The following is a 14,363-nucleotide window of genomic DNA, read 5'->3' on the forward strand; positions in this document are numbered from 1 at the left end:
CAGTGTCCATTATATTTACTAGTTTATTGTGTATCCTCTTAACCATGGCCATCTAGTCTCAAAGATTGTTCTATTTAAATGTTTATGGAATACTAGTACTTTCAACTGCTGCATGGTATTCCATTCAATCTCTATTAATGTCATTTTTGACTAAGTTATTTTTGGTGATTTTCTAATATAAACAATGACTATCCTAATATATACATTATTGCCCACATATTTATTTCTGTATAATAAATTTTAGATGAAGTCTTATTGAATCAATTGATATATGACTTTAAAAAAATAACATCAGATTCTTTTAATTTCTATAGTTTTTGATACGATCGAACTTATACAGGAAATCACATCTTTTATCAGCATCTTGGTTATTCCTGTGCAATTCTTCTTTCATGTCACTTTCAGAATTGGCTTATGATGCTTTGTAAAATAGAAACACTTATTTAAATTTTGATTCAGATTATTTTCATTAATACAATAAGTTTTTTCAATGGTGAGTCTTCTATCCAGACTCTTAATAAGCCTCTTCATTTACTCTCTTTTTTTTTTTTTTTTTAGTGTCCTTCTATGAAGTTCCATACTTTTTTCCTTATTGGTCTTCTCATTTCACTTTAGATATTATCATTTATTTTATAGTCATTGTGACTGAAAACTTTTTTTCATTCCTTTTTCTTACTGGTTAAGGATGGCATATAGAGAAGAAAATGTGTTTTATATGATAGTCTTGTAGCCAAAGACCTTGCTGACCTCTCTTATTGTTCTCATGGATAGCCTATTTAGATGATACTATCTTCTGCAAATATCAACAGTGTTATCTTTTCTTTTACAATGTTTATACATTTCCGATTTTTTGTCATTTGTTTTAAACATTGGTTTGGACCTCAGTACATCTTTTTAATTTTTTGTCCTCTATTTTTTTAACAGCTTTTTGTAGTATGGCTTACAAAAAAATGGAATTCATCTGCTTTAAGTAAACAATTCAATACTTTTTAGTAAAATTAGAAAATTCGGCAAACATTACCATTATCGAATTTTGAAACATTTCCTTTACTCTAAAAGATCTCTTGTGCCCATTTGCAGTTATTCACCATTCCATTTCCAGCTCTAATAACCAAAAATCTCATACAGTATTGCATAGTACTAAGTGACTCGTTTGCCAAACTTGCCATTTCTGTAGTTCATGAGAATGGCAGAAATGTTTCATTTTTAAGTGTGATTTGAACAGTTAGTTTATCAACTAAGTAAAATAAGTTTCTTTTTTCATGAATTTACTAAGATATTTTTATTTGAAATTTATTTTTAATTTTTTCAAATGGATTTTCTGAATCAATTCAGATAATACCATTTTTTCTCATTGAATCTAGGTAAGTTTATAAAGAAATTTTCTCAGGTTGAGCTATGTTTGCATTGTCTTTTTGCCTCCATTTGCACATGAAGTATTTTTTTTTCAGATATCTGTATTAATTATCCATTGCTGCATAACAAATTCAATAGTCTACAAAAACAATAATCCTTTATTATTTCTCATGCTTTTTGTGAGTACAGAATTTGGTAGCATTTAAGTTTAGTAGTTCTGGCTCAGCATCTCTCAAAAGTCGTTGACTAGAGATGTAGTCATCTGAACTGTGGAGCTGGAGGATCCTGTTCAAAGGGGGTTTATTCACAGGTCTGGCAATTAAGGTTAGCAAATGGTTTTCTCTTTTCATGAATCTTTGCACAGGACTTCTTGCATCTTCTTACTATACAAAAGATGACTTCCTCCCCAAACTAGCAATGCAAGAAACCTGGGTGAAGACTGCAGCACATTTATGACTTCACCTTGGCAGTAACACACTGTAATTTCTTTCTTATTCTATTGGTCAAATAGGCCAGCCTCAAATGAATGGAGAGACTAAACAAGGGCAAAAATAATATGAGACAAACATCATTGAAATTAAGATTCACAGATCCTAACATATTCTTTTACTATTGTTAGTGCATAATTTTAACATTTATGATTCTACATGATATTGGGCTATCCTTTTATTTCTTATGGGATGCTTCTTAAGATGGAGTTATATCAACCTTACAAAATTACTTTGCTACATTTCTGAATTTTCAGTTTAGTGCAGCATATTTGTTACCTGACAAATTGTATAAATCCATCATGAGAACAAGTAATTTAAACCTATGTCTCTCAAACATGGTGAGATCAAACAGAAGAAAGCAGAGAGTGATAACAAAGATTAGTTGGAAAATGTAATTATCAAGCTGGATAATTATGTATAGAAATCTGCATTTAACAAATAGAAATTAAACTTTGCATATTCTCAAAAAGGAACATGCATTGGTTATGATATTAATTAATTAGCTATATTTTATATAGCTCTTACTACAGGCGAGAACATGTTCAGAAGTCTGTACATATATTAGGTCATTTAATTCTCACAAATAACCCATACTTCTACTATACTTCTACTATATTCATTTTACAGAATATATATCTAAAGAGGAGATGATTGAAAGGTATATAACTATTAAGTGAACATGATTAGTATTTAAATCTACCATTTTCACTCCAGAATCTGGGTAGTTAGCCAGTGCTATATGACCTCTCAAATAGTGACTCTCAACAAATAAATAAATACTTAATGAACTATCCAAAATGGTTTTTGAAAATATAATATAATCAAAGCACAATTATTAAAGAGGATAAAAAAATTTGAAATCGCCATTTATTTGAAAAATCTAAACATACCCATAAGTAATGTGTGGTTAAAAGAGAGATCATAGTGAAAATCAAAAATAATACTATTTGGAATTGAATGATAATAAAACTAAATATACATTTGTGAAATTGAAAAATATATATATTTGAGAGAAATGTATACCCTTAAAACTTATGTTAGAAAGTAAGAACACTGAAATTTAGTAAGTTAAAAGGCCATATTAAGAAGTTAGAAGATCATAAATAGACTATATACAAAGAAGGATGATTAGATGACAAAAAACTGGAGTCAAATATCAATGAAATAGAAAACCAAGAGCAATATACAGGATAAAATTTGTGTGTTTTGGCTGTATTTATAAAGAGGAGAGAAATATAACAACCTACAATATTGGATTTGAATGACATCTATCCTCAAGTAGATGTCTCAAGAAGTGTTGATAGGTGTAGAATTTCATCATTACTTATGCATTGAAAACTGTTTTAAATGGTTAAATAATTTATTTGGGAGAATGTAGCTGTATATAAAATCTTTAGAGAACATTTTCTTGAAGTTCTTTAGAAAATCATTCACTATTATTGTTTACCCTGTAAATTGGTCTTGGAATGCTAGTATACAATGTTTTGTCATCTGATCTTTTTTCCTGGAAGCTTTGAAGATTTTTGCCTTTGAAAAGTAACAGTTTTATTATTATAGTTCTCAGCATTGATTGTTCAGAGTTAATTTTCCAAAGTATCTGGTGAGCCCTTTCAATGCATATATTCAGACTTTGTTGTATTTCTGAAGTGTTGTTTTGCACTATAGTTTCAAATATTAGTTGTTTCATTGTTTTGTTTTTTATCAAAGATTCCAAAATAGCGTGAATGTTATTTTTCTATATAGGTGTTCCATATTCATATTTATTTTTTGACATGTTAAATCTCTTCCTTGTTTTATCTTGATTATTTTCCTATGTTTCTTCAATGTTTCTTACTAAATTTTCATTTGAGTCTTGTCTCCTTTGAGCACAAAGTAATTCACTTTTATTCAGCTGAGTTAAATTTGTCTTCTTCCATTTCTTTCCTAAGTTCTCTTTTTTCCCTACAATTTCCATTCTGCTATTAAATCAATTTTTTCACATACCTTATAGGTTTAAAATATTTATTTGATTTCTGTTATAATTATATTTGTTTTCTAAGGTTCATTTTATTTTCATTAATTATGAATGTTTTTTACTTTGATCATCATTTTAATATCTATATTAAAGGTCTTGCCTGTCAATTCTATCATATGGTTATTATCATGGCTGGCATCTGTTGATTGTCTTTTTCTTTGATAGTAGATGGCATTTTCCTGGATCTGCATATATTTAGTAATTTTAGATTATATCTGTAGATAATGAAAACTGCAAATTCTGTTATATTCCTCTGAAGTATTTATTTTTGTCTTTTGTAGAAAATTAACTGATATGTGTTCAAACTGAAAACTCTAGTATGCTTATAGTGAGTGACTAACATTGTTTGAATGTGCCTGTTAATTCTTAGTTCAAAGGCCATTAAATAACCAGGATACACCTTAAAACCATATTTGTGCTCCTCTTCTCTGACTTTCTCCTTTTTGGCTCCTTACTCCTTCTTTAATAGCTTAAAATGTTCAGCCTCCCCTGTCCAGAAACATACTGGGCTTTCTATTACACTTGTAGCTACCCCAAATCCTTGTCTTGGTTGTTGCTGTCAGTGGAAAATATAAGAAAAGAAGGAAAGAGAGAGAGAGAGGAAGGAAGGAAGGAAGGAAGGAATATTACTGCATACCTGGTTGTTTCCTCTAACTTTTAACTTCCTTTAAAATCTGCCTGCATTTTGTTATTATATTATGTATTTGTTTTAACTTGAGTTTACAGCTGGTATCAACAACATTTATTTACCAGTTTCATACTCTGTAATTACAGAATAACACCTCTATGGACTTTTTTTAAGAAATTGTTTATTCTTTCAGTTCTCCTGAGTGGACGAATCTACTAATTTGCCATTAAACTAACCAACCTATTTTATTTATTGCAATTTTCAGTTTGCTGTTATCCCATCCAGTAACTTTTCCATTTCAGATATTTTATTTTAGTTCAAAAATTTCTGTTTGGTTCCTTTTGGTAGTTTTTCTTTTTTTGCTGAGATTTCTCATCTGTTTACTTATTTGGGCTATCATTTTCTTTAAGTCCTTAAATATTTTTACTTAGCTGCGTTAAAGTTTTTTCTGGCTACTTAAAATGAATACACCAATTTAAGTCTTTTTCTACTTTTTGTCCATATCTCTTGTTTGTGAGATATATTTACCTATTTCTTTGCATGTCAAGTAATTTTGGTTATGCAGTAGAGATTATATATGGTCTATTATAGATAATCTAGATTTCTTACCCTCTTCTGAAGTGTATTGATTTTTTTTTTTTCCCAACAGGTAATAAAGTAGTTTTGATACTCTTTTCCATTTAGTTAAAAAATGTTTGGAAAAATTTAGTTAAAAAATCTAAGGAAAATACCTTAGATTTTGGACATAGTCTTTACTCCAAAAAATTGAGCCTCAGTGGAAAGCCTGAGGTGTTTACCAGCTGCCTATAATTTGACAAGTCTCAAACTCACATTTCAGTTACTCCTGCATTGGATACAGCTTAGATCTCTGCTCAGAAGTTTCAGAATTGCAGCTGACTCACGCTTTCTGGTAAGTCCTTACAAGTATCCCCAACATATATAAAATGCAAGACTCAGTCAAGGTTTGAGGTGTACATTGTATGTAGATTTTAGAGTTCCCAATCTGTGTCAGATTCTTTCCCAGGATTTTTCCACTCAATCTCCAGCAATGTTTAAGTCCATGCTCTACTTCCCAAAGAAGGAAGACTGTAGTTTTCTACTTGAGTTCTTGATATTTGTGCAATACTAAATGTGGCACTAAAAGTGCCCTCAGAAGAAAAGTCTGTGAAAAAGAGTATTGCTCAAAGTAGTTTACTTCTTACATGGGCCAAGTCCTTTCCATGTCTATCACAATCTCCTTTTGGCCACTCTCCAGTTTCTTTAGAAAGGTGATTTGTTTTTTGTTTTGTTTTCTTTTTTGTTTCTGTATTTTCTCAAGCTTTTAAATTGTTATCTGTAGGATAGTTAATCTAATACAAGCTACTATACCATTTCTGGAATAAGAACCCTTTCTATTTTATTTTGTATTTATTAACATACATCTGCAAAATAAATAAACACAAACATAAGGACCAAAGAAGTATGATAATGTATTGCAATAAAGCATATTAAAAATAATGGGACACATTAAAAAGTTGTCATTATAATTGTAGGTCCAAGAGAATTTGTCAATTGATTAGTTGTACATTTGTTTGTCAGCTTGAGATTTTATTAGATACACTTTGCCCTTTATATAGATGCTTTTCTGAGTAAACGTTAACTAGAGCAATTTCATAACTTGATATTCTGTTGAAATATTCCTACTTCAATGTACCTTGAACTTCCTTTGCTTATAATCGGTTTCATGGACTTTTAGGATCTTAAAATTAGAAGGAACTCTTCTTACCACTTACAGCCCAATCTCCCATCCAGTGCAAGGACTCTTCTGCAATCTCCTTAACAAACAATCATTCAAACTCAGACTGAATACTATCAATGATAGAGTGTTCATTAATCTGCTTTCTCTCGGACACAGATGCAAACATGATATTCTGTGAAAGACACACAGTGAAAAAGGACAGGTTCCTCCTTATCCAAATTTCTGCAGAGTTAGTTAGCTGTATTTGACAACTTAATTTCAATTCTTAGCTAACCAATGTTTTCATCTGAAGGGGCCATGACTCAGGCTAAACATGTTCCAAAACCTCTGAGAAGTCAAGCATGAAAACAAGGTTTGAGGTTGAAAAAAAAAGATCCAATTTTTAATCTATTCTTAGTTAAATTTATGTCCAAAGCTTACGGTGAGCAGAGTAGAAAGTTTTGTTTTCTAAGCCACATTTTTTCTCTTCCAGTTACTTGGAGTAAATTAAGCCTGGTTTGCTACTTCTTAAAGCTTCTGTCTGCAAGGACATACTGGCTTTGCTTTAGGCTGAAACAGACAATGAGGCACAGGTTTACAAATGGCACTAAAGACTTTGTGTTTCTACAGCTCACAAAGTCAAATGCTTTCATTTAAAACTGAACACACTACCTTTCATGTTAGGATAATTTGTTACTATTTAAATCACCTAATGCAAGAGTAATTTATACACATTCATTCTGTTTCTTAAAAGTAGGCTTATATACCCAAATTTAAACTTCACACACTGACTGTAGGTTTACATATATTATATGTATTTATAAACACTGACAAAAATGATTCAATATCAGTTTGTGGGCTTTTAAAATATACTTTAGTCAGGCAAATTTTTGATGACTGTTCTGTCCAAAGGTTTGTTGTCATAAAGCACATAATACAATTTTAAGATGACTAGTTAATAAGATTCAACTTTGCCACAAATTTCACATACCTATGGGATATACAACATTACATAATTGCAGATGCTATCATAAATGTGGTGGTTTATGGCACATATATTAAAGCAAAATCTATCTATCTATCTATCTATCTATCTATCTATCTATCTATCTGTAATGTTATTTTAGGATACCCCACAGACATGCAATTTAGAATCCATGTAGTTTAGGTATGTTCTTATTTATGTTCCTTTCTCTGTGAATCGAAACAGATCAAAGAACCATTGACAGTTCACAGGTTAAAACATCAAAGAAAGAGAAAGAAATGTTGTTTAATGCTCTTTGGATCTTCTGTCCTAAGTGCATGTCTTTAAATAAAGCTGCCAAAGCTTACAGAGTTATTTATTTAGGGGATATATTGTAGCCCGATGAATGTTGGAAAAATAAAATATCTTATTACTTTTTAGAGGTGATTTTTTTTTTGACAATGCACAAAGGAAGTAGTCCTCCTCTGCTGTTTTAATAAAATAGAAGATTGTGAGATGATTAAATGGCTAAAGACAAACTCTCAGGATCTGATGTTATCAGAACCCAATGAAAAATAGGGAGTTCATGAGCTTGGCAATTTGCTAAGAGAGTAAGCTGAAAGTATTATAAAAAGAGGCCAAATAGAACTGTAGTTTTATGTGATATTTCAATCCTAACTGAGATATATGGAAGCTAAGAAGCTATTTTAATAGCAAAAAGAAGTGTGTTAAATTTTCTTTTCTGCCAGAGCCAGATGTATGTTTGGTAAATGAGAGCCAGTTGCTACTTACGTAGGAGGAAGTTAAGTTTTGGGTAATGTCCATCTATACACTTAGGTGGTATAATACCAAGAGAAAATCATGAGGTATAAAATTATGATGAGGCAGACAACATTCATAAATATTGAGAAACAGATTCATAATAATTCATAAACAGAAAATGTAGAGCATGGAGAAGAAAGAAAAGTCTGCTTTATTGGAAGCTACACAATAAATAATAATCTCTAATATTCCATAAACCTATACTTTCTAGAGAGGAAATGTTGAAGAATAAATAAATGAGAGCTGGCTCTGGGAACAAGGTACTCTTTTAAATGGGTGAGCTTCCTGATTTACGGTTGAAATGGTGGCTGAATGCAGACTTGAAAAACTAGCACACTCAGCATGTATTCTGGTTCCCCTAAAGTATGATCTTAGAATATTCTGAGAGTCAACGGAGATTTAGCAAATGCTCCAATCATAGCAAAGACACAGAGATACAGAGACAGAGAGACAGAGAAAAGTAAATGACAGGAAGTTGGGAAAGATCTTTGGCAGGAATCTGGATGACAGGTGCCAGGATAATTTTTCCATTGTTTTTTCAGACATTTTTTATCTTCTGTGAAATAAAAGAGTTATAAGAAAACTGAACTTTTGTCTGTGAAGATTGTTTAAAGCAAAAGTTTCTGATTTTCAAAGTATATGTCATGATCATAGAGAAACAACCTAGGGTTGATTGATTGTGTGAACCCCAAATATCTGAGACAGCCCTCGGTCAATTTACAAAGTTTATCTTGCCAAAGTTAAGGATGCACCTGTGACATGGCCTCAGGAGGCCCTGAAGACATGTGTCCAAGATAATTGGGGTACCACTTGCTTTTATACATTTTAGGGATGCATGTGACATCAAATAACATGTATAAGATGTACATTGTTTTGGTCCAGTAAGGAGGGACAACTTGAAGTGGGCGCTTGCAGGTTAGAAGTAGATAAGGAACGAAAGGTTGCGTTCCTTTGAGTCCTTGATCAGCCTTCCACTGAATATACAATTTAGTCTTCCTCAGTGAATCTGCATTTTGTTTTGTTTTGTTTTTTTTTTCTTTTTTTCTGAGACAGTGTCTCACTCTGTCGCCCAGGCTGGAGTGCAGTGGCATGTTCTCGGTGTACTGCAAGCTCTGCCTCCTGGGTGCAAGCGATTCTCTTGCCTCAGCCTCCTGAGTAGCTGGGATTACAGGCACACACCACCACGTCTGGCTAATTTTTGCATTTTTAGTAGAGACAGGGTTTCACTATGTTGGTCAGGCTGGTCTCTGACTTCTGACCTTATGATCCGGTCGCCTCGGCCTCCCAACATGCTGGGAATACAGGCATGAGCCACCGCACCCAGCCATGAACCTGCATTTTTACATAAACGACAGGGCAGAGGAAGCAATCAGATATGTATTTGTCTCAGGTGAGCCTCAGAGGGATGATTATGAGTTCTGTCTGTATTTTGTCCACAATGAATTTCTTGTGGGCAAATTGTGAGGGTGGTATGTTGCTTCTTAGCTTCGTAGCTATGTTATTTAGGAACAAAATGAGAGGCAGGTGTGCCCTAAGCAGTTCCCAGCTTGACTTTCCCATTTGGCTTAGTGATTTTGTGGTTTCAGGATTTATTCTCTTTTCACAATTGATAGATGGGTAGACAGAGAGAGGGAGGGAGGGGGGATGGGGGAGAGAGAGAGAGAGAGAGAGATTCATCAATACCCAGTGTCTTAATTCAGAAAATTTAAAAATAAAAGGAGAAGGATAGGAACTGAGAGAAAAGCATCAAGGGAAACTGGAAAGCCTTAACTTTGAATAATATCCGGTAGAATAGGCAAAATATAGCTCTTACCTGCTTCTTCAGTTCTATCTCTTCCTACTCTGTTCTTTAGACATACTTCATTTCAGTCCCTCAAAGGCAACAGTTTTTCATGCCTTAGACACAACAACAAACCTTATCTTACTGGATCACTTTTTCCTTCCACTCTTTTTATAACTACTACCTTAGATTTCTTGCTCTGAGAAGTGACCTAAGGAGTCTAAGTAGATATTTTTATCCTATGCTCCATCACTATCATGTTAGTTTTCATCACAGAAATTACCATTATTCTTATATAATTAACTATGATTTAAATAACTTGCATTATTCACTAGAAAGCAAGCTCTAAGAAGGCAGGTGTTATGTTTCTTTGGTTCACCATTGCTGATGATGGAAGTGCCATAGTACCTAATACATGGTAGGTGTTTATTGAGAAAAGAAAGAAAAAACACTGCTTGGTTTGCCAACTAATTTATGAGAAAAAAATGATATTTGCTCACATGTCTGTTTTCTAATCCAAAAAGCACAGTAATAATCTTCAGAATTGAAGGAGAATGATAAAATTTTATTGATATGTAATAATTTTACATATATATGGGATACATTTGTTATACTGATACATGTGTACAAGGTGTAGTGATGAAATCAGAGTAATTGGCATATCCATCACCCCAAATATTTATTATTTATTTGTATTAGAGACATTCCAAATAATTTTTTCAGCTATTTTGAAATATATAATAAATTATTGTTAACTATAGTGACCTTACAGTGCTAAAGAACATTAAAATGTAATCCTTCTATGTAACTGTATATTTGTGCCTAATGAACAACCTTCATTTCTCCTAATCTCCCACCCTTTCTAACTTCTGATAACTACCAATTAAATCTCTACTTCTAATAAATAAACTTTGACTAACTCCCACATATAAGCAAGAACATGCAATATTGTCTTTCTATGCTTGGCTTATTTCACATGACAGAATGTCCTTCAGTTCATATGTTTTTCTGCAGATGGTATGATGGCATTTTTTTATGGCTGAATATTATTCCATTGTGTATATGTGTCACATTTTCTTTTATTATTATTATTATTATTATTATTATTATAATTTAGGCTCTATGGTACATGTGCGCAACGTGCAGGTAAGTTACATATGTATACATGTGCCATGCTGGTGCGCTGCACCCACCAACTCTTCATCTAGCATTAGGTATATCTCCCAATGCTATGCCTACCCCCTCCCCCCACCCCACAACAGTCCCCAAAGTGTGATGTTCCCCTTCCTGTGACCAAGTGTTCTCATTGTTCAATTCCCACCTATGAGTGAGAATATGCGGTGTTTGGTTTTTTGTCCTTGCGATAGTTTACTGAGAATGATGATTTCCAATTTCATCCATGTCCCTACAAAGGACATGAACTCATCATTTTTGATGGCTGCATAGTATTCCATGGTGTATATGTGCCACATTTTCTTAATCCAGTCTATCATTGTTGGACATTTGGGTTGGTTCCAAGTCTTTGCTATTGTGAATAATGCCGCAATAAACATACGTGTGCATGTGTCTTTATAGCAGCATGATTTATAGTCCTTTGGGTATATACCCAGTAATGGGATGGCTGGGTCAAATGGAATTTCTAGTTCTAGATCCCTGAGGAATCGCCACACTGACTTCCACAAGGGTTGAACTAGTTTACAGTCCTACCAACAGTGTAAAAGTGTTCCTATTTCTCCACATCCTCTCCAGCACCTGTTGTTTCCTGACTTTTTAATGATTGCCATTCTAACTGGTGTGAGATGGTATCTCATTGTGGTTTTGATTTGCATTTCTCTGATGGCCAGTGATGGTGAGCATTTTTTCATGTGTTTTTTGGCTGCATAAATGTCTTCTTTTGAGAAGTGTCTGTTCATGTCCTTCACTCACTTTTTGATGGGGTTGTTTGTTTTTTTCTTGTAAATTTGTTGGAGTTCATTGTAGATTCTGGATATTAGCCCTTTGTCAGATGAGTAGGTTGCGAAAATTTTCTCCCATTTTGTAGGTTGCCTGTTCACTCTGATGGTAGTTTCCTTTGCTGTGCAGAAGCTCTTTAGTTTAATTAGATCCCATTTGTCAATTTTGGCTTTTGTTGCCATTGCTTTTGGTGTTTTAGACATGAAGTCTTTGCCCATGCCTATGTCCTGAATGGTAATGCCTATGTATTCTTCTAGGGTTTTTATGGTTTTAGGTCTAACATTTAAGTCTTTAATCCATCTTCAATTGATTTTTGTATAAGGTGTAAGGAAGGGATCCAGTTTCAGCTTTCTACATATGGCTAGCCAGTTTTCCCAGCACCATTTATTAAATAGGGAATCCTTTCCCCATTGCTTGTTTTTGTCAGGTTTGTCAAAGATCAGATAGTTGTAGATATGTGGCATTATTTCTGACGGCTCTGTTCTGTTCCATTGATCTATATCTCTGTTTTGGTACCAGTACCATGCTGTTTTGGTTACTGTAGCCTTGTAGTATAGTTTGAAGTCAGGTAGTGTGATGCCTCCAGCTTTGTTCTTTTGGATTAGGATTGACTTGGCGATGCGGGCTCTTTTTTGGTTCCATATGAACTTTAAAGTAGTTTTTTCCATTTCTGTGAAGAAAGTCATTGGTAACTTGATGGGGATGGTATTGAATCTGTAAATTACCTTGGGAAGGATGGCCATTTTCATGATATTGATTCTTCCTACCCATGAGCATGGAATGTTCTTCCATTTGTTTGTATCCTCTTTTATTTCCTTGAGCAGTGGTTTGTAGTTCTCCTTGAAGAGGCCCTTCACATCCCTTGTAAGTTGGATTCCTAGGTATTTTATTGTCTTTGAAGCAATTGTGAATGGGAGTTCACTCATGATTTGGCTCTCTGTTTGTCTGTTATTGATGTATAAGAATGCTTGTGATTTTTGTACATTGATTTTGTATCCTGAGACTTTGCTGAAGTTGCTTATCAGCTTAAGGAGATTTTGGGCTGAGACAATGGGGTTTTCTAGATATACAATCATGTCATCTGCAAACAGGGACAATTTGACTTCCTCTTTTCCTACTTGAATACCCTTGATTTCCTTCTCCTGCCTAATTGCCCTGGCCAGAACTTCCAACACTATGTTGAATAGAAGTGGTGAGAGAGGGCGTCCCTGTCTTGTGCCAATTTTCAAAGGGAATGCTTCCACTTTTTGCCCATTCAGTATGATATTGGCTGTGGGTTTGTCATAAATAGCTCTTATTATTTTGAGATACGTCCCATCAATACCTAATTTATTGAGAGTTTTTAGCATGAAGGGTTGTTGAATTTTGTCAAAGGCCTTTTCTGCATCTATTGAGATAATCATGTGGTTTTTGTCTTTGGTTCTGTTTATATGCTGGATTACATTTATTGATTTGCGTATATTGAACCAGCCTTGCATCCCAGGGATGAAGCCCACTTGATCATGGTGGATAAGCTTTTCAATGTGCTGCTGGATTCTGTTTGCCAGTATTTTACTGAGGATTTTTGCATCAATGTTCATCAAGGATATTGGTCTAAAATTCTCTTTTTTTGTTGTGTCTCTGCCAGGCTTTGGTATCAGGATGATGCTGGCCTCATAAAATGAGTTAGGGAGGATTCCCTCTTTGTCTATTGATTGGAATACTTTCAGAAGGAATGGTGCCAGCTCCTCCTTGTACCTCTGGTAGAATTCGGCTGTGAACCCATCTGGGGTAGAGGTGTTTGTAGTATTCTCTGATGGTAGTTTGTATTTCTGTGGGATCGGTGGTGATATCCCCTTTATCATTTTTTATTGCATCTATTTGATTCTTCTCTCTTTTTTTCTTTATTAATCTTGCTAGTGGTCTATCAATTTTGTTGATCCTTTCAAAAAACCAGCTCCTGGATTCATTAATTTTTTGAAGGGTTTTTTGTGTCTCTATTTCCTTCATTTCTGCTCTGATTTTAGTTATTTCTTGCCTTCTGCTAGCTTTTGAATGTGTTTGCCCTTGCTTTTCTAGTTCTTTTAATTGTGATGTTAGGGTGTCAATTTTGGATCTTTCCTGCTTTCTCTTGTGGGCATTTAGTGCTATAAATTTCCCTCTACACACTGCTTTGAATGCATCCCAGAGATTCTGGTATGTTGCGTCTTGGTTCTCATTGGTTTCAAAGAACATCGTTATTTCTGTCTTCATTTCGATATGTACCCAGTAGTCATTCAGGAGCAGATTGTTCAGTTTCCATGTAGTTGAGCGGTTTTGAGTGAGATTCTTAATCCTGAGTTCTAGCTTGATTGCACTGTGATCTGAGAGATAGTTTGTTATAATTTCTGTTCTTTTACATTTATTGAGATGAGCTTTACTTCCAAGTATATGGTCAATTTTGGAACAGGTGTGGTGTGGTGCTGAAAAAAATGTATATTCTGTTGATTTGGGGTGGAGAGTTCTGTAGATGTCTATTAGGTCCGCTTGGTGCAGAGCTGAGTTCAATTCCTGGGTATCCTTGTTGACTTTCTGTCTCGTTGATCTGTCTAATGTGGACAGTGGGGTGTTAAAGTCTCCCATTATTAATGTGTGGGAGTCTAAGTCTCTTTGTAGGTCA

This window comes from Pongo pygmaeus, chromosome 5 (assembly GCF_028885625.2).
Source record: "Pongo pygmaeus isolate AG05252 chromosome 5, NHGRI_mPonPyg2-v2.0_pri, whole genome shotgun sequence".
NCBI lineage: Eukaryota > Metazoa > Chordata > Mammalia > Primates > Hominidae > Pongo > Pongo pygmaeus.